This window comes from Bradysia coprophila, unplaced genomic scaffold (genome assembly GCF_014529535.1).
Source record: "Bradysia coprophila strain Holo2 unplaced genomic scaffold, BU_Bcop_v1 contig_94, whole genome shotgun sequence".
NCBI lineage: Eukaryota > Metazoa > Arthropoda > Insecta > Diptera > Sciaridae > Bradysia > Bradysia coprophila.
This window is the reverse complement of record NW_023504022.1, coordinates 5,076,006-5,095,446: the sequence shown is the minus strand read 5'-3', so window position 1 is coordinate 5,095,446 and position 19,441 is coordinate 5,076,006. Positions and strand designations below refer to the sequence as shown.

At 34.3% G+C, this 19,441-nt stretch overlaps 1 protein-coding gene across 14 annotated transcripts in view; it reads left to right on the top strand.

Annotated features, from left to right (window-relative positions):
• Nucleotides 1-11,033: 11,033 nt before the first annotated feature.
• LOC119085059 (twitchin) overlaps nt 11,034-19,441 on the top strand; it is an 85,031-nt gene continuing 76,623 nt past the window's right edge. For 10 of the 14 annotated variants that reach the window (XM_037195290.1, XM_037195285.1, XM_037195286.1 and 7 more), the window contains exon 1: nt 11,565-11,784. The gene's annotated coding sequence lies outside the window, so the exon portion shown is untranslated. Of the gene's footprint in view, nt 11,294-11,516; nt 11,785-19,441 lie in introns of those variants that run through there. The other 4 variants (XM_037195287.1, XM_037195283.1, XM_037195276.1 and 1 more) reach the window with 3 other exon arrangements.

Here is a 19,441-nt window from a genome sequence, read left to right as displayed (position 1 = left end):
AAACAGAAAACCAAAAATAGTGTTCCGTTCTGGATTTGAACCAGGCACCCCTAACACTCCACTCGAGCATTTACGTACTGAGCTAAAGTAATTGTTAGCGAACTGGAATCTAAGTTGGAACAGCTTATAAGGTTAAAATGTAATGTGTAAATATAAAGGTTAAACCAATTGTTGACTCTATTTAAACGTTTTTTTTAGAGTTTGAGATGTTCGTAACACGTTAAATTTCTAATTTTCCAAAAACATTTTATTCCAAATTTACGCATTTCCCTTATCGCACTTCTCCATATCTGAATGGCCACTAAAATTATTACTAAGTACTTGAACTTCAACATCCTTTAAAGTTATACCAACAATTAGAGCAAATACTGGAACATTAATACGTAACATTGCGTCAATGGTTTCACTTTACCTATCGAGCCTCGTCGGCAACATATTTTTCTATAAAAATAAAATAAAAATTCTGCCAAAATGTTTTCTTTTTTTTTTTGATCTGATTTACATGATGTATTAACCTGTGCCACGTGACAAGCTTTAGAAGAAGAGTCACTTGGGGAAATAGAGTAAAAGATTTAATAGCTACTGATTAGAATCAGCAGCTATTGGGTGTTGAGGAGTTTCGAGCCGTGTCATTCATAATAACCCATTCAACTGTACATATCTCAGTGTGGATGAATTTTAAACCCAATAAGACCCTATTTGCCCCGGAAGTACATGCAATTACCTTTCTAATGACACCCCACACGACCCTGTACGGCTCGTGTAACTGGAGAAATTGTTGTAAGAAAAGTGCATGTTTTCGGTTTTTGATGACCTCTCACCAGCCACACGAAGTTTCGAAGAATTTTTTTGAAAGTGGTTTAGGCTTGTAGGGTCGACTACCTTACTGGGCACATATAAAAAATTCCAATAGAAAGGGCTTCCGATTTCGGTCTTCTGTTTTTCAGAAGAATCCCTCGAAAGAAAGTGCTGACGAGATCAGAATTTAATGAGGCATATTCATGCAACCATCCAACACATCTTCATCAGCTTCTGTTCGAAGAAACATCTATAAATTTTCGTGATCACAACAAATGATCAATCTTTGGTTTATGTTCAACTGATCGTATTTTTCATCTCTCAACCGATTTATTTAACATAAATTGCAAGCTTAAACAATTCTTGGAAAGTGTATGCCAAACATACATTATCCATTGACCTACCAAGACCACTACATTTCTCCCATAAAAACTATCAGCAAAATGGAAAGAGGAAAAAAAAACAACTGAAAAATTTCTAAACTTAAATTCTGTTTAAATTTATCCGCAAGTTGTGTAGACGAACAGTTCTTGTACAACCGGCATACACACAGTCCACACAGCCAGTGTGAATGAGAACGAAAGCAATTTAAAGAAGCAAAAAATGATAGAAACACCCGAAGAAACATCGATCTATCTGAATATAGACGACAGGCGAGTTCTTATATGGCATGGTTTGGTGGTCATTGCGGGGCCAAAAATTACCGAGATCACATTGCTGTGCTATGTGGCGATGGGTGTGTTAAACGCAAAACAAAATTTTTGTTTCTTCGAATGTTTAGTGTTGAGAATTTTCTCGGCAATAATTTTTGAAATAATGGGGAAAATTGTACGGATCTGCAGCGGTATGAGAGGGAATGGGACGAATGTAGTTTAATTTCGATCGACATTTTGTATCACTTTCGCCTAGTGATTAAGGTATGTTAATGTGGCCGATATGTGTTTCGATCTATCATATAATATACCACATTCGTTGAAGAAATCCGTCTGTGAAGATCGGCAATGTTATGGAGAATCATGCGCAGGATCTAACAGCAATTTTCAAATTATTTTCGAATGGGCATGAAACCATTTGTTATGTTGCACATTTGATTTTCTTTTTGTTTTCATACTCTTACAGCTATTACAGAAATAGGACTGCGAACATGAAAATGAACTTTCGCCGATCAAGTTAATGTGGCTACTAATATCGCGGGTGAAGACACAGACGGGAAACTATTTACATTTTCGTGAATAAATAAACTTCGTGTACAGTCTCATGTTATTTATGTTTTGTTAAAACTAATTGATGTGCAAAGTTCTATTGCTGCTGTCTACGCAATTGAAATAATTGCTCACATTTCATGATTTACTCATCAATAGACGAATGTTTTTCGAGTTAATAGGAGAAAAAGATAAATTACAAAAATTAGGTATCTTGGGAATGGTCTTGGTAAGGACAAGTTTGACTACTCCCTAACATCATGTACTGCTTAGATATCAAGCTGATGTGAGCCTAGCTGCCCAGATGATAATTAAGGTAACATGAAAATTAAAGTAATTACGATTTGTCGTACTTTTTGTTTGATTATATAGACGCTGATCTTGGCAGATCTTGACATAAATTCGAACAACAAACAGAAAACTCAATTTTAATTAGGTCTGATGCTAGTTCCACTTTTTCTTTTATTTATTTGAACCATGGGCACAGTATGAATAGAGTAGCGCTCTCTTGTCATCAATTAGCTTTTACTCCGAAGAAGCCTGAACCCCCAACCCACACTTTTTAGCCCCGTACGAAGTACGAAGGGGCTTATAGGATTACGATGCCGTGTGTAATTGATGGAATTCGAAGCAGACGGTAAGGGCAAAGTGTTTGCCTATGTTCATAGATGACGAATCAGCAATAAAAATTTGGGCCGTCTGTCCGTCTGTCTGTCACGTCGATATCTTGAGTAAATCAAATCCGATTTCAAAATTTTTTTTCCCCTGAAAGATAGTCAAAATAGTGAGGCTAAGTTCGAAGATGGGCATATTTGGGTCGGCCCTTCGTGAGTTAGGGTATTGTCAATACCAATCCAGGAAAAAAAAGTTTTTTAAAATCGGGTGAGTGGACCGTGAGTTAGGGCCTTAGAAGTGAAAAGCTAGGGCCCTAAGTGTATTTTACATAGAACTCAAGTAAATTTCATCCGTTTTTCGTAATTTTTGTTTCATTTGAAAGATAATCGAACACCGAATAGAATGTTGTTGAAAAAAAAATAAATTTGGGTCCTTGGACTAAGGCCGCTACTAGGGTCCTATGTGTATTTTACATATAACTCGAGCAAATCTCATCCGTTTTTCGTAATTTTTGTTTCATTTGGAAGGTAATCAAAGGCCGAATAGAATGTTGTTTAAAAAAAAATAAATTTGGGTCCTTGGCCTAAGGCCGCTACTAGGGCCCTATGTGTATTTTACATATAACTCGAGCAAATTTCATCCGTTTTTCGTAATTTTTGTTTCATTTGGAAGGTAATCAAAGGCCGAATAGAATGTTGTTGAAAAAAAAAATTAAATTTGGGTCCTCGGACTAAGGCCGCTACTAGGGTCCTATGTGTATTTTACATATAACTCGAGCAAATTTCATCCGTTTTTCGTAATTTTTGTTTCATTTGGAAGGTAATCAAAGGCCGAATAGAATGTTGTTTAAAAAAAATTAAATTTGGGTCCTTGGCCTAAGGCCGCTACTAGGTCCCTATGTGTATTTTACATATAACTCGAGCAAATTTCATCCGTTTTTCGTAATTTTTGTTTCATTTGGAAGGTAATCAAAGGCCGAATAGAATGTTGTTGAAAAAAAAAATTAAATTTGGGTCCTCGGACTAAGGCCGCTACTAGGGCCCTATGTGTATTTTACATATAACTCGAGCAAATTTCATCCGTTTTTCGTAATTTTTGTTTCATTTGGAAGGTAATCAAAGGCCGAATAGAATGTAGTTGAAAAAAAATTAAATTTGGATCCTCCGACTGAGGCCGATACTAGGCCCTATGTGTATTTATACTCAATAAATTAAAATTTTAGGGCTATTTGAAATTTTTGTTTTATTTGAAAGGAACGTCGTACAGGGCTTCGTAATTGCGCTATGCGCAATTTCTAAGATGTACACATTACATAATAATTTTACTTTAACTACTTTAACCGGCGCATAGGCTTACGGTCAAAGTAGGGTGACAGACGCACTAGGGTCACGTACGCAATAGATATACGGGTTTGTACGGGGCTCAGTCGCAGCAAACGCTCCGACTGTTCTGATGGCTCGTTTGTTAGAAAGACCCGAACGGACGACCCTTTCTCTGTCATTAGAAATAATCGATCTATAAGGTACGATTGAACTCAGGGGTAAATTGCGAAAAAGAAATGAATCTTGTCACAGCACTGCTTCGCTCCTGTAGCAGGCCTGTTATCTTGTATATGTTTAGATACAGACACGTGCGGGTTAGTGATAGAACCAATGAATGCACACCAGGTGTGGTCTGTCCAATGAGAATCATTGAGAGGTGAGTTTCTTTATATTAAATCGCTATTTCATCCGTTCCATACAAATTTTGACATTAGTACATACCTATAGAGTAGACTTTCATTGGATAAAACCGCATAAAGATGTATGGTCAATTTTGCTTACAGCTGAAGCATATTCATGTCTAAGATTCACTGACGTACGTCCCTGTAGATAAACTCATTTTTTCGATACAAGAACCGCGGGTATGTCTAATTCTTGTTCGTGTCTTAAAATACTCTTCTCCGTTACAAGACCTTCAACGCACTTCAATCATGAGGGATACTATAAATAGGGTACTGAAACTTGACAGTGTTTCTGTTTCACACAACTATGAAACAGTGTAAAAACCATTACTTCAAAAATAGTACTATACAAGGCAGCTGTCGACTCTGATCAATTGGGCTTAAGGTGCGTTGATATCTTTCATAAATTTATGGTTTAATTCACATAAACTTTTCATGAACGGCAACCGTACCACTTTTGATTGCTTTCTAAGTAAACACTTACTCGCTCTTACTCATAGATATTCTAATGTGTCCGTTGCCAATTTGCAACGTTAAAAATATCATCGATAAAATAATTCTGTATCCCCCCCCCGCAATACTTTTGAATCTGTTACTTCTTTTGGTTGATACAAAATCTTTTACTTCTGAAGTTTTACTTCGCGTTTTGTTATAAAAGAGAACACCAACCAAAGTTCATCTCTGATTTTTGTCGTCACTGTCGATAACAGATGACTAGTTCCAAAACGTCGCAAGTTTTGTGGATCGATTCAAAGTATATGCTGCTTATAGTGTTCTTACGCCAAGGTACCGTTCTATTCCGATCAGTGATCACTGATGCTATGCGTTAGTTTTTCACTTAAGAACTATTTGTAACGGTTTGACGGTCAACGAAAAACTGCCAATAAATTCATTCATCAAGGTGTTCAAAGTTAATTGACTCGTTGCTCTGTTTTTTTATTTGTTTGGTGACCTGACCATGGACATATTGACTATATTTAAATTGATCCATTTATCAAGGGGAATAATTGCAAAAAGTCGACAGGCCGTCAACATATATTTTATGTGGCAAAAGAGAGTTACGCAAAGGTTGTTATTATGTGGTGGAGATATTATGCAATTTTGGACAAGTTTATGTTTCTCGTTCACGTTCTCATACAACGGATTGCACCGTGAAAAATATGATATTTTAAACGGCATCGAAGAGACTTACGGCAATGGCAATGTTAATAATAATATTAAATGGCACATAACATTGCCAGTATAATTGCCAAATCCATATGATATAATAGAAAGCACAGCGAATATTTTGAGTGGGTACTTTGTTTCGCGATCATTAATTATTATTCAAGAGATGTTCAACACACTGTTGGTGGATATACATATGTGTAATGGGTCTATAAATAATTTCAAGATTCAATTGAAAAATGTATTTTTAGATTGGTGGGAAAAATAGTTTTTCTATTTTCCATTTCATCGCGCTCACGGTTGCTTAGCTGGTGATGATGAGACGTTGTTGTTGTTGTTTTTGCTGCTGTTCGTGTTGCCATTGTTGTTGTGTTTGATGCTAATTTTGACTGCCCAAAGAGATTCGGATCTGAAGAGCCATGAAGTTTTTCATTTTTTTTTTATTTCTCTTTTCTGTCGGTTGTTTTCAAATAATTGGATTTGTTTGTTGGTGATCCACCTACGATTTTCCGATGTTTCATTTCGCCAAATGATAGTAAACGTTAATGATTCAAAGAGTACACTTAATTGTAATGATGATTGGTTTCACTTTCTCGGTGTAATTTGTGTGCAAAAAATTAATTATTTTTGTTCCTTCGCCATTCGTTTTGTGAGAAAATGCCGTAGGTTCGAGCACCCTACAGCCAACACCTGTTAACATAAAACATCTTGTCTTTGGATGACAGCATAATTTAGTACCAGAAAGCAATTCAGTAGTACAAATTGCATTGGTCGCATGAACACATGTTAGAACATTCGGAATTTTATGTTAATAGCGATGAGGCGGAATAATTTCTGGCATTCTCGGTTGGGTACAGTAATGTCCACACACTGTGGTAGTAATATTGTCTGATGTGCCATACTGAATTTTTGTTAGCTGACTTAGTGATAAATTATTGGGATTTTAGAGTTGCGCCAAAACGATTAAAATGAAACATAAAAATGTTCTATTAGCAGAAACAGTTTATCGTTTCTTTCCCTCTTTTTCTGATACACACACAAACACACTGCTTCTCAGCTTTCGTTCGGTTATTAATTTATAAACGCAAGGTGTGCCATACGATTTAAAATAAACTCATTCCATTCGGCCATCACTTGGAAAGCTATTAATAAAACACTAAATTCTGATTAAAAAAAATATTTCGCCGTTTATTAGTCGATTATTTCAAGTCTAAACTAAATTTGATTGCATGAACACAATAATCATTTTCATAAAAAAGAAACTGTCCGTCTGCACAACTGACTTTCGACAAGTTTCGTACAATAGATTTTCTTTCGGCTTTTCTTAAAAAAATTTAAAATAACGAATCTGACATTCCAAGGCTTGACATTGTTGCTAGCCTGTCACATACGGCTATTAATCTGTTATCGATAACGACGACAAAAATAATGACAAGCTCTGAGTAAACCGGTCCTTTATATAGTGAAACGCATGTTAGAAAAATTGAAGTACAAGATTTGAAATCAACAGATTAAAAATTCTTTGGTCGATAACAGGCTAGTCAAAACGGTTCATGTGACTTTGTAAAAAAAAATGCAAAAATTGATATCGTTATAACTTAACGTTTTGGTTGCATATGAATTGAATCAGACGATTGTGATGTCATTGGACATTACGTACCTATGTGTGAGGTTTGCACAACGAGCCGACGGCGAGTTTCGTAATCCCACGAGCCAAAACAGACATTTGGAAGCAGGTACGTCTAAAATCTCATTCTGTAAAAATTTATTACTGAACAAGGTCATAACTGAAGCGAGTAATAAACGATATGCACCTATGTCCGAATGTTTATTTTGACGAGTAGGTGATTGTGAATTGTTATCCTGCGCCGAAAGATCATAATTGTACTCGTCAAAATACACATTTGGACATAGGTGCAAGTGTTACTCACTGCACCTCCTGGAGATCGGACGCATTTTCCAGTGGACTTTTTTATATGGGCCTAGGAAGGTATTCGACCCCAGAAGCCAAAACCATTTTCAAAAAAATTCTTCGAAGTTTGTGTGGCTGGTGAAAGGTGATCAAAAACCGAAAACTTGCACTTTTCTTACAAAAATTTCTCCAGTTACGCGAGCCGTACAGAGTCGTGTAGGGTGTCATTAGAAAGGTAATCACACGTACTATTGAGCCGAATAAGAACCTATTGGGTTTAAAATTCATCGACACTGAACTATGTGCAGTTGAACTTTTCAACCGAAGACTTACACTGTTCTTACTGAAATTTCTCGAGGTTCACAAAACGTACATATAAAAAAGTCCACTGGAAAATGTGTCCGATTTCGGTAGGCTATTTTTCAAAAGAATCCCTCTACTTGCAATTTAGAATCGATGGCAGGTTCTTTGTGGTATGTTTTTATTGATTTGATATCATTCGATTCGGACTAAAGATTTCAGTTTTAAGACAGGTCGAACCGAGGGACAAATATTCATAGAAAATCCTTTGAAAGTCAAAAGAGAATTCTTAGAAAATCCTTCCAAACTTGGATTTAATTTCGAAATGTGCCAACTTATCATCACTTCGCTATAAAAATTGGTGTCTTTCTCGCACTAGTGCGTCAAATAAAGTGATATTTTAGAAATACTTTATTAGAACCAGATTAGGGACAGATATTTGTAAATTTCGTTGACAAAGTATTTTTAAAAAAATTATCCTCTGAGGATTTTCAATGATTTTCCTATCGTTTTCCAAGAAATTACTGATTATGGATGGATTTTCGTGACTATTGATTAAAAGAAGAAGAAGTATTGCTTGTAATAGATTTGGTTTAAATTTATTTCAAGTATTTTCTTCTTTTTGTCTGATATTCTTGAACCTATTAAATGACTTTCTATGACTTTGCGGATTGTCTCAGGATTTTATATGAATTTGAGGATTTTTTTAAACTGAAAAAGGATTTTCTATAAACATCTAAAATCTTAAATTTATAGTGACAATCTCACGTCTCATGTGTAAATCACCACTTCGATACATGAATCGGAAATATCAATCCCATATCCAGATACGGGTCGGTGGTTCTATTCACCAAAAAAATTCAGTTTCAAAATGAAGTCCCACATCTGGAAAGTCTTTTATGAATGGCCGAATATATATCTGTGTTCATTGAAGGAAAATCAGAAAGAAAACGTTCAGGGCTCACATACCTCGTCTTCACGAGTCAGTCTGTGGACGAAAATTTAATAATATTTCCCAAAAATTATGCAACATTGAACAGTTATTCGAAAATGCATTAAAAATAATATCTGTTTCGCAGCAGTCAACCTAAAAACTTCACTCAAAATATCGATTCGAAGAGAAAAAGAAAAAAAAAACTGAAAAATTTTCACCTCAAAACATAACATTTTTTCCATTACGATTTTTTTTTTCTCTCGTTCAGTATGCCAAAAATATGTTTTCCACAAGTGTTTGAATGTGAATTTTTTTTCGCTTTCGTGCTTGATTCCATATGTTAATTTTAGAATATTTGTTTCGTTTCAATCATGCGTGGTGCGTTCATGTAGTTGCGAGTGGATTTTTTTCCTCGTTTAATTCTTATTCTACTGTGTTGATATTAAAAAAACGGCAATTCTAATTTTAAAAAAATTAAAAAAAAGAGTTTTTTTTTACATAAAATATAAATAGGGTGATCTATAATTAGCTTTTGATTTGAAATGAAGCATTTTTTACACCGTATAATCATTCTGGTTGCGCTCAGTTTGTAGCCTCCACCACTGTTTTTTTTCTTCTTCTTTTCTTTTCTCTCGCTGCATGCTGTTCAGCTAGACTGTAAAGATATTATCTAGCAAAAACGTTTCTGGAATTTTAATTACATTTAATGGCGCATATCATAACCGAATAAATATTCATAATACTGCCAAGAATTTCTTATAAACTCGGAATACTTAACTTAATGCCCAGACAACTTTCCTTGGTGACAGGTGCACATTTTTGTACCTAGCAAACTTTCTAGGCATATAACATTCGCTTGCGGCAACCGTATTATTGTGCAACCGTATCACAACATAGTCACTGAATTTGCTACTATTTAACATGTTAACAGACGGCTGTCATCTGTTATCCACAACGACAACAAGAATAAACGACAAGCTCTGACTAATGAGGTCTTATATAGCAAAAAGCATGTTCACAACAAATGAAGTAAAAGATTTATGAAATCAGTCTATGAAAATTTTCGATCAAATGAAGTAATAGTTTGAATAGTAAAACTGTAAATATGCTTGCCGTCTGGGGCAGGTTAAAGTATCGCCTAGAGTCAAACATTTTACATCAAGAACGGTCTGATACTTTAAATAAGAGAGTTGAAGAGGTAGATGGTAACCATCTCAGTGTTCAGAGGAGAAAAAATTAAACGTAGACATGATCGTTGTCTCCGACCAGAGCGAAGCGAGGTGTACACAACGTATAAGGATCATAAGGGATCACAAGACTTGATAAAATGAATATTTTGTCATGTGAATGTCACATTGAAACAAAAATTGACAGAACTGGGACGAAAAAGTGGGAAAAAAAAGAGAGAGATAAACTGTTTCGGAAACTGGTGATAGAATGTGACGTTTTTGGCCGACCTGAATATAGAGTAATTTTCAAAGCCTCTTCGCCACACAGAGGGATCACAAATATATCGAGTAAAATTAGTCGAGATACGGTTCCATTGATTGGTCGTGTCTAAGCGAAACTTCATTCTACCAAAATATTTGAAATGATCCATTTTTCATCTTCGTTAAAACCTATGAGAAATATGTTGCAAAATTAAATTTTCTTCCCAACAACCGCGACACTAATTTCTGCTAAGATTTTTTTTTTTTGGTTCAGAGCACACCTCAATTAGATCTGTAATTTTGTTCGTTCCAAGGTCTTACATCATTCATTTAGAAGTGAATGTCAAAACCATCGTACAATAAATAATAATTCACCGTTAGGCCATTAAATCATTTTTATGATTTGCTTTTGGCATTCAATTCGAATAAACAAATGTTCGAAAACGAAAATTTCTATTGCATCCCACTGAAACCAAAACCGACCAGTAAAATGGAAAATTACGATGTATTGATAGCTGGAATGCATAACTCTTTTATATTTTTGGTACCGTCGAGGTTGTACCAATGCTTCAATCTTGCAAAAATTTAATTTATCTTCGTCCGAAGCTTTCCATTTATTTTTAGAGACAATTTTTGAACTGTAAGGAACCCAGCACATCTTTACGATGCTCATCATTTATTTGAGATGTGACTGGTATATACAAGCATTTCTAGGCCGGCTCGTACAAAAGTTGCGAAATTAACGAAGAAAAAAAAAATATTTATTATCGTCTCGTGGAATGCCTTGTCGTTGAATGTTAGTTATCAAGTTATATGTGTGCTTCCCGTCACATACATCCTACCCGCATTGACATTTTTTCTGCTTTTTAAATATTTTTCGCTATGAATAATATTCAAAAATAAATATTGTTTTGAAGATACGAGCCAAAATGCCGATTTTTCATGAATACTAACAGTACTTAAATCGAAAGCGAATAAAACGGGTGTGCCAGATCGGTGTTACAACCCCTTTTCCGAGTCTCCAGAAATTTTTTTTGGCTAATTTTTGTTTCTTGTTCAACTTAACCATACGTTTTAAGCTTAATTGAATACCATCGAAATCATCGACAAAGTCGAATCAATTCTACTGCGATATATAGATTCAGTTGTATCGGTAATACTACTCTTAAATAAGTGAATTGTGTATAGAGAAACATACTACTTAGCGCATAGGTAATGTGTTACATTATAATGTGCAAACAAGAGTGTGCAAAACGACGGTGATGTCGAAAGTGAAATGAAAATCAGAAACTAATACACGCACACAGCACACTTCGAAAAATTACTCTCTCATCCACGCCATTATTTATACGACACCAATTTTCCAAGCAGCGAGAAAGAGCGCTTTTCTTTAATTACATTTTCGTTACTGGTTGTTCGTTGTTGAATTTTTTTTTGTCGGGCCGAATTTCTCGGACAGAATTCACATTTTCCAAAAGCAATCAGTTGTAGTTCGCGTATTGCCGCGAGTGAAGTTTGGTGTTGGGATTTAGTGAGACCGTAGATCTAATCCTAGTTCAAGAAGAAAAAAAGTGAAACAAAAAAAAAAGATTTTCTTTGAATCTTTTTTTTTTCTTGCTCGTCCGTTCTCTCGACTTGAAACAACCCCGAAAAAATTATCGAGTATTACGTGATTTCGCAACAATTCAAAAAAAAATATCTAAGTGCGTTACCATTGAATTACCAGGATTATTGTGTGAATTACTAAAAGAATTTTGTGAAAAACCCCAATTTTGCTGAGGGTGCTAAAGGGGCATATGAGGGTCGTGTATTAGTTTCTCGATTTACGAAAAGGAAATGTCTCTCCACATTCCAATTAATTAATTTCATCGAAATTCACTAAAAAAACTTTTCTTTTTCGGAGAAGAGAATTAATTTCCTCATAACTGAATATATATTTTTGGAGCCAGCTCTATGCGCTGCAAGATTTAGAAAGAAAAAACCAAAAAAAACGAAGAATTTTTTTCTTTAAATTAAAATTGTTTCCAACGAATAAATATTTAAATTTAAATTGTAATTGGATACAGACTGGTGTAGTTGGAGAGCGCATTTCTTTTTTAAAATTAATTTTGAGAAAATGTGCATGTTGTATGTGAATATGTTAGAGTGTCGACAACCGAAATTGATATAATATTCAACATCTACTGGCACAAGGAATATATGTATGCACAGTAGAGTGTTTAAAAGAGAATTGCAAAGAAAAAAAAAAAGAAAAAAAAAGTAAAAACTGTACAGTGAGATCAAATGAAAAATCCAAATAAGGATTAAGTGTGATGGAATTAAAATCTGATGAAAGTTAAAATTGAAAAGTGAAAAATTAAACGAAAATTAAAGAAAATGTACAAATGTCACGCAGGAATACTTCATCAAAAATTCAAATGAACGGATTACAATTTGGAATAACCTACGGTTTGGGTATAGTTTTTGATTCGAAATGTGTACCCAGTACTCACTACTTCGAAGGAATTGTAGTGAATCACTCAAACAATGGTTTTAGACAACTTTTTTTTAACCCTCTGGACTGGTTATTAGATGAGGGCTGCAGGAAACGGGATTTAATATTTGTATTAGTTATAAAAATTCATTTTGTGGCCGTTTTTGAAAGCGAAATACTTTGAAAATATAAGAGTTGTTAGAGTAGAGTGCTGATATCCATCATATTACGTTCGGTATATGAATTGACGAAAAGGGGAAAATTTTGCTGAAATTGAAAGTAAAAATTTTGTCTGACATACAAATAATTACCAACATCGTACGATTGAAAGAGAAGAGAATTTTACAATTTAAATTTCAATTTGAACAGAACAAACCGTTTCTATCCGAAACACAAAACTGGCCCATTGACTTTTCGAATTTTCAACTTAAAATAGAATATCAATGTTTTCATTAAAGCCGGTCGAAACGCACGATGCATGCAAATGTTTCTTCTTTCTGAAATTGATTTTTTTGTGCAACAAAAATCGATGTAAAAAGTAGTCAATTACATAATTACTAGAGAATCTGCAGAGGGGTTAAATGATCGGATGGGATGCGTTCAGGTTTAACAATTTCATTTGACTTGGATACTTTCAAGTAAAAACACAAAATAAAGTCTTTCAGCATGTGGGAGGGCACAGACAGTATCATCACCTCATACTAAGTTTAAGAAGAAGTTTATTCCGAAAATATATTTCAACCGACAATCTGAGGAGACAGTTTTTTCGTCTGTAGATCATAAATCTGTCCTAACTTCTTAATCATTTTCCCTGGTAATGAATTGTAAGAGCACGATTAACCGGCGCTTTAACGGAAAATTGAGAAACAATTCTGACCTCTTTTTCATGTACAAAAATCTTAATGTAACAAAACAACAATTAAAACTAATGAAGTAATAGATTCAATCTGTTCATCAATCTGTTCATCAATCTGTTAAAGCCACTGAAATAAAAAGTCGTGACAGACTCATCTTAATTAGACTCTGATTAAATGCTTGTCGTCTTTGAAACGTTAACTTCGTTGAATCTAATAAAAACGTAAATTGTCAGAATTTCTAAAAAATCAATTTTTCAAAAATGTAAAAAAAAATAAGTTGGTTCCAAGGTTACCCGAATCACAGCATTGATACTACATCTTAATCGATGCAAAAAAAAATATTTTTTTAAAAATAGAGATTTTTGTGAGGAACATTAAAATCGAATAGGATGTCTAAACACCAACGCGAAAATAGAGACAAAATGGAATGTCCTCCATTAACACAAATCCCTGCCCACACTTTGTGCATATTTATGTGATACTAATCTCTCATCGATACTTGACCACATCAGCTATGAATAAACTTAGCGTTCCATTCTCTCCTCTTCATTATGTGTGTATTTAACAAATAAATAGAAAAATTTTCCTTCTCGTTTCTTCTTCTTTTCTGTTTTACTGTTGAATAATAATCGAGATGTTTATTCGATTCATTTTGCACTTTTCTACACAAGAAAAATTCTCAAAGTCATTTGCCTTCCAAACCGAACGCGTTCAGCCAATTCAATTTTTCGCCTGAACGTTTTTAATATTTTTTTCGCTTTAGAATAATTAAATTTCTGGTGTTGTCCAAATTCAATCCAAAAATATAACATTTTGTTTACATAACAGAAAACAGAAAAAAAAGAAGAAAATTCTTTTGCTTCACAATTTTGTTTTTTATTACTACGGCTTTTCTATATCTGTGAGCTCTCTTTTGCATAAATACACACAGCAGTAGCACCTTGGAAATGGGAGCCATCCTATAAATACACTTTGTCATAATTTTCGAAACGGACGGGGTAATGATATGATGTATATGTGGCGCTTCAAAAATATGTCCGTTTCTCGAAACTTTCACATTCAGTTTGTCGACAAATCATGAATGATTGTGTTTAAACCAGAAATGCGAGCCCAGCTGGCAAACGATGATGGATTGAGTTGAGACATTATAATACAGACCATAAGACCACAGAATATAGCGACAATTGGAAATAGTTCAGCACATTGACTCTGCTTAAAATGAACAATTCATAGAAACGTCTACAAACAATTAACGGAAATCTAATTTTAAAAAATAAGTGAAAGTGTTACGGTCAACGACCCTTAGTTTCCATTCAAATCATTCAAAAATAATTTCTACTTCAAACAAGACATACAAACATTAAAAAAGCCTAAACTCAGTCATAAGAAATCATGTCTGTTTCTCCTATTTTTCCAACACTATCAGTAATTTTCAACAATAATGCCCTATGTACTGCGACCGATACAGTCTACCTGTCGCATCGTACCAAACCGTATTAATATATACTGTCGAGAACAGACATGTGTCGGTAACGAGAAAAGTATAGGACGAAGATAAATAATAGCAAAATTTGTGTTAGAGCTAAAGAAGTAGTAGATTTTGTATCAAGCATTGATCGATTTGAATTATGAAAGGAACAGATTTCATCGTTACATGACGATATCAATTGAAGTTTTTTAAATTTACCAAGAAAATATGGGTATATAACCATGACCTAGCCCAACTTAAAAGCAATAAATTCAGATTGTCAAGAGAGGAAATTCTTTCATTTTGTCTATTATTCTAGGGTTAAACGTTTGGATTAAAAAACTTTTTTTATTCAAGAAAAATAAATTCTCGAAATTCAACCAGTGCCCAATACTCAGCCAACGGTGGTTTATTGAATAACAGACTCATGCGGATATTTATTGGATCGAAATTGATCGAACCGAAAATAATTTACATCGTAAATGTTTTAAGCATAATTTCCGCTCGTGATTTTGCACATATATCAAGTCGTTGATTCATTTGCTTCTTTTTCTTTCGGTTTACGTTTCGGTCATGTGAATTTTCAACCGGATGATCGCTAAATTTAAAAGATGTGAAATTTAACGAATTATTATTCGCGACAAACATGAAACATGTCATTTGACTTCCAAGTTCTGAACGGCACTTTTAATGTGCGTTTTGTCAGTGAGTGTGACCATGTTTATAGGTCTGATGTAAATGTTATTTTAGGTCATCGGTACACATTTCACGGATTAATTATAAATAAATTCCATGTGTTGGGACTATAAAATCGGCGTTACATGTGCAATTACGTGATCTAATAAATCTTTAGTTTGAAGTTTTTTACTCGTTAATTATTGGTTAAAAATTGGAAAGAATTTCAAAAAAGGCATTAAGTAAGTGTAACTGTGACAACACGTGTCCTCGATGCATGTTCGTCTGAAATAAGACAGACAACGCACTCCGAATAAAACGAATTCTGAGCTTTCCCACTGTGTAGACAATATTTTAAATTTTTATGAAGCGTCCGTCGACACTTTTCTCCAGTGCGAAATAAACGAAAGTTTTAGTAAAAATGCTATCTCTCTCTCGTCCAAGAAAAAGTGAAAATTAGTGAAAATTATGTGAGCTTAGACGAATTTCGAAATGATTTTAAGAATAAGAAACAAGCACAATCACAATCACATTTAGCGGATTTTGCAATGATGCTAAACATATCTGAAATATGAGTTATACATGAACATATGGTGAACACTTAAAGGTTAATATTGACAGTTTGCCATTAGAACTTCAATCTTATTTAATAGTGTCTAAATTCAGTGTTTCATACAAAGTCTTGTACTTCATTTCTTTTAACATTCCGTTAGTCTTTACTATACACGACCATATCAATCACAATTCGACTTTTATTTCTACTCTTAACGCATCTGAATATATCTGAATAGTAGTTGCAAGTGTCCATAATAATTGCAAGTGCTTTCAAGCGTTGATCGAAATAGTTTCCATAATATTGCCGCCTGTGAAAGGTTTATTCCAACTTATTGCAATACCAAAACAGTTGTAACTAACTTGAGGATAATGTAGCTTCTGAAAGACCTTAACAAGCTTTAGTAAAGCCTTGTGGTAGAAAAGAAGTCGTAAAAATAGATCTAGGGTTGCGCGAGTCTCATTTGTTCAAATTGAAGAACACTTTGGTCAGAGTAGATCAGATAGGTGGCTACTTTTCTCTCTTTATTCATTTATTTCCTAATTTGTAAAAATCAATAAGGCTCAGCCCATACATCCAATCCATTTTTTCCACAAAGTCTCAACATCTTTCAGAAAATACATTCCTCTCTGGAATCATATTTACATAATTTTGCGTATTGTATGCATAGACAGACACATACTTATGTGTATCATTGCATGAGTTTTAGTTAAATTAGTTGCAGATTCAAATCTGCAAACAAAAAAATGCAACAAAGATTTCTAACATAATAACCACCTTGTCAGCAGTAAAATGGATATCAGTGTTTATTTTGTGCATCATTTAAAATCGAATATTCCAATTATACAACAATGAACAATCGGCAAATTCATATTGTGGCTTTACGCAAGTTTCCAAATCTGGATCACCAGACGTTTTATTTACTTTGGCCGAATAGTTTCAATAAATAAACTATCGTTAAACTGTAGATTGGAAATGTAGTCGGTTATAGCTAACATTGCAATTAAAAATACCCAAATTGATAACTTAAAGAATAAATTCTGAGATGAATAGAAACGATCGTCGATTACATTCTTTTTACCAATTATTTCACTTCCTTTACGACTGTTCAATTTTATTTCGGTTTTAGTATCACAATTTCCGTTTTTTTATTTACAAAAGTTGTTACAGTTTATTTTCTTATAAAATTTGTGTAGAACACAAATAAAACGTAAAATAGTTGGTACTTCGGTGTAATCTTGTAGTCTCGCCCGTTTACTTTACCAATTTGTGTTTAAGTTTTAGGTAAATTTATTTAAGAGTCAAGGTGAGCGTCAGACCTAATTCTCTAAAACCAGTTGTAAATTCAACCTGTCACACCATCACCTGTTATCGATAACAACGACAAAAATAATGACAAGCTCTGGTTAATATGGTCCTTTATAATAGTAAAATTCATGTTAAAAAAATTGAAGTACAAGATTTGAAATCAACAGATCAAAAATACTTTGATCGATGGAAGTAATAAACCCGATAACAAAACTGGTCATAAGCTTGCCGTCTGCAACAGGTTAAGGACGTTATGTTGAATTCGACTTTTCTTGTCCTTGAAACAGTGATACCTCATTTTTTTTGTCTCACGCGCTCTTGAAAAATAAATGTTCAATCATTCGCAAAGATAACTGTCAAATTTGTCTATTTTCTGTTTAAATTTTTGCTCGTGAAGAGTATAAATCTGTTGCTCATAAACCTTAACGATATGTATTTCCGTTGTCTAACTCAATAACAGCGGTGCTCAAAAAAATAACGGTAAATTTTTATCGATGGATTTTTTACCGTTTTACCAATATAATTTTCTTTTACCAATATTCTCAACCAATTTACCATTATCAAATGGTTGATAAACTCTCTCCAATTGTCTCAATATATCTACGCAGAGTTGCATATGATTTCCTTCACTTATAAGGTTTTCTTCAGAGTAAGGAAAAGTAAAACAATTTCAAACTTTTAGCAAAATTTTATATAGGCTATCCTGCGCTTGCAATGTAAAAATAGTAGGTTACTACACAAGGAAAGTAATTTGCTATCTCGTATTCAGATGGGTAAAATTATCTGAGGGCTTCGAGATACTTCTTCTCATCGTGATACGAGATAACAATAGTCATTTGTGTACCTGTTTTGGACGATTGATTTTAGGCAATTTCGCGGCCGAACGAAGTGAGGTCTACAAGCGAAAGTGCCTTAAATCAACCGTCCCAATCAGGTGCACATGTGAGTTTTCATGCAAAGGGCCGAAAACTCGAGAAAAAATCGAAAATTGCCCTCATTTTTGGCCCGAAGCATGAAAATTATTTTCCGTGTCTTCCCAAAGGGCGGAATGGCTATAATTACCTCAAACGTAAGGTAAAAGAATTTTTCGTTTCAAATAAATTTTTATTTTAAGTGGGGGTTCTGCATTATTATTTAACATGGCACGCAAAGTAGAGACTGTAAACAAATTTGTGCTGATGGACAGGCAAAGGAAGGGTAGTTGTCACGTAAATCTGATTTGAAAAATTAAAATCCAATAATCCAATAATCCACTACGTTTCACCAACCTTTAGGCTGAATTAAATTAATTATTGTTTATTTGCTTTACTTCATTCTTACTCAACCTTAAAGAAGGAAATTAGAATCAATTGTAGATGAAACTAGAGGAGATACATTTCCATGGACATTTATCGTACACTTATAAAAGGAGCTCCCAATTTTAAGATTCCATTATTCTTTTTCGAATGAGTAAAAAATCAAGAGCGAACGTATTCCCGGCACTTCGCACATATTTGTAACCATCGTCGACAAAGTCAGAAATGAGAGAAGCGACTGGTTCGCTAAAATCCATTCTCAAGATAAAAGTTATGTTCCAAGAAAAACCCTTTTGATATAGACATACCCCAGGTGTGTCAAAGGGGAAGACCAAAACACAGTTGAGTTGGCCAAATGCGACAACGACGCGATCGATTCGGGCTAATTCGGCCAACGCAACAAGAGAATATCAAGTGCGAGACGCGTAGCACGATCAATGGGGAACGCACCTCGGTCTTACATTAAATTGAATTAAACGACTGAAAATCAGGAAAATTTGTGCATGCAATCTTAAAGATGAGTACACAGTTCGTGAAAAATCCATGAAAACTTCATGAAAAATGATGTGCGGTCCACAAGTTGCTAAATGCGTGAGAAATGTGTTTAATCACAGTCCGAAGTTAATAATTTACATTTTATTGGAATACAATTTATGCGATATTGGTACCTTTGGCGAAAATAATTGCCAATAGCGCTGAGTTTGGGTCCTAATAAAATTTGAATTGTCAAC